Here is a 2,496-nt window from a genome sequence, read left to right as displayed (position 1 = left end):
ACTTTTTTTAAAAGTAATAAAAACATCTTTTTTGTTAAACCTCTGGGAAGTCATGAGTAGTAGGGACAAATGAAAGGTGAGGGAAAATATTTGTTAAAAAAAGAGGAAGGAAATCCTGTCTGAATGAGTGCAGCCAACATTCATGTCACGTCTGTATCTGTATTCCTGGAAAACTATTTATACACTGATAAAACTAAGGGTGGATTCTTTTAGAAGATCCTCAACATGAAACCTCACACTTCATATACAGAACGAGAATCACACTTTGAGTGTTTTGCTTCTGTTCCTTCAACAATAGTTCTCTCTCTCTTGCTGAAACAAAGGAAACAAATGCATCCTGAAAAGATGTGCATAAATAAAAACTGTCCAGGAAAGCTCTCAGTGAAAGCCAAACTGTAACACACAGAAACATGTTCATTAAATGTAAGGACCAATTTCACCTTATACACCAACACTAACACACACTGTGAGTCCCTGAAGTTGAACAAATTAACATCTGCATCAATGTTACACTCCAATCTGAGCCACCAAGCAGCAGGAAAAATAAACAATGGTATATAGTGAGCGTGACACAAAGCATATGAACTATGCATGAGTGTAAAATGAGTGGAGTAACTGGTTAAATATATTTGATGGTGCCAGTTATGTGCACACTCACACTCCCTGTCTTTGAGGCAGGCTGGAACCTTAACATGGTTTACACTGTTTTGATTACAGGGATGTGGTTACATGGTGACAGCGCAACGTGAATGCTGTCACTGACTGAAGACAACATGTCCTGCTTCACCCTTTTAAATGAACAGCAACAAAATGCACAGATCATTGAATTCTGCACTCATCAGTGCCAGTGCTGCTTTTGCTGCTGTATTTGTTATATTCTTTATTAAGCACTAAAGTAGGTCAAGTCAAAAGTAATCTGAAGTAGATGTGAAAGAAGTTCAAGGGAGAGTGCACAGAGACTAAAAAAAAGAAAAAACACAATCAAAGATAAAACACAATCAAGAGTTTGCTGAGGTTTCACGTTTTGTTGAGCCATGTAATGCAAACAAGTGGTACACACTTGAGAACTGAATCTCTATAGTTTCATTCCTCGTATCTGGGTATTTTGCAAAGTTTGTTTTCACTGCCTGAGGCAAACATACACTGTGGACAACAACCAGACTGTGATGACACGAGTAAAGAGAAACAAGCAGGCAGTGAAGGTGAACCAAGTGTCAACAAATGAGTTCAAACAAAGAAGTGTGTTCTTAATTTTTTTGAATTAACAACACACTTTATTCAGTATTTTTTCCTATATTGTTGTGAATAATATAACAAAATTTGTTGATATATCCTGATAAAAATAGCGCCCTAAATTTAAATCACAGAGCAATCAATCAACACGCAAAAAGATGTCGCCTGCTTTACTACCTTTATGATCAATGCTGGATTTTGTATTACACATAAAGAAAAGGGCAGTTCATCAAAAGAGAGAAAGCACAAGATTTCTTACCAGATGTTGATCGTCAGCCTGCTGGACACTCTTAAGTCAGTATCAGAAGAATCCAGCGTACCTGCATTAATGAACAAAGAGGTCAAATGTGAAAAGCTTTCCTAAATACTGCAACTAAAGTCACAGGTCTAAAACAGAAACTGCTGAGTAATCTCAGCATTGGTCATAGTGGAAGTGTTTCACATTCAAGTGAGTGAACAGAGACTGACGCAAAAAGAAGAAGAAAAAAAGGGAAGATGTGAACGCTTATTAGGTTACACAGAAATTCACACAGTCCTTCCAGCATTTATCTCAGAACAAATATAAACATCCAGCCAGCTCTGCCTAAACTGGCTGCCCCTAAAAGCCTGCATTACCACCACGAAGGGCAAGTATGTATTTCAGCATGTAGAACCAGACCAATAAGACCTACAGTGGAGTAAACTGTGTACTCGCTTGTGTATCATAAGAACTGTCAAAGGAAGTTTCTGTGTAACCAGGCAGGTTTCAGTCCTTCACACAGACATAACTTTGACCTGCTGCCAAATTTGCACTAAAATGATCAGCATTGTTCAAGCAGCAGTTTTACAGTCAGGACGTAGGTCTCTGAATCTGGGACTTTGCTGGTAAGGGTTACTGGTTCATTCAGCAATAATATGAGTGCTTGAATGTAACTGAAAGTGGAACAAACTGAGGGCATTAGTCGTCTGGAGTCCACTTTTTAAATTCAGGCCATGGGCATTTTGTTCTGACTGTCACAATAACATCAGTGATGGCCCAACAGTGAGGCCTGGTCTCTCCCTCTCTCTACACTCACTTCCACTGCACTCACAACAAAACTGTCAGACAGCTGACAGGCTGGCCGTCTGTCAGCTGAAGCTCAGTGGACTCATTCAGTAGCTCAGTGACACTAAACTAACGCTAATCTACTATTGAACGACTGAACCACTCAAAGCTACTTCAGCTACATTGTGATTGTAATTTCCTGTTTAAACACCATCAATACTGATAAAAGACGACTCTCT

The 2,496-nt window shown here is 39.1% G+C and overlaps 1 long non-coding RNA gene across 2 annotated transcripts in view; it reads right to left on the bottom strand.

Moving 5' to 3' along the window:
• LOC102205142 (uncharacterized) overlaps positions 1-2,496 on the bottom strand; it is an 11,474-nt gene that overhangs the window by 4,578 nt on the left and 4,400 nt on the right. For both annotated transcript variants that reach the window (XR_312342.1, XR_001290646.1), the window contains exon 2: positions 1,493-1,553. This is a non-coding gene — a long non-coding RNA (uncharacterized LOC102205142). The remainder of the gene's footprint in view (positions 1-1,492; positions 1,554-2,496) is intronic.

The sequence above is a fragment of the Pundamilia nyererei genome, unplaced genomic scaffold (genome assembly GCF_000239375.1).
Source record: "Pundamilia nyererei isolate P.nyererei 1_Seehausen unplaced genomic scaffold, PunNye1.0 scaffold00451, whole genome shotgun sequence".
NCBI classification, from domain to species: domain Eukaryota; kingdom Metazoa; phylum Chordata; class Actinopteri; order Cichliformes; family Cichlidae; genus Pundamilia; species Pundamilia nyererei.
Note: the sequence above shows the minus strand (reverse complement) of the source record. Positions and strands in the feature narration are given on the sequence as shown.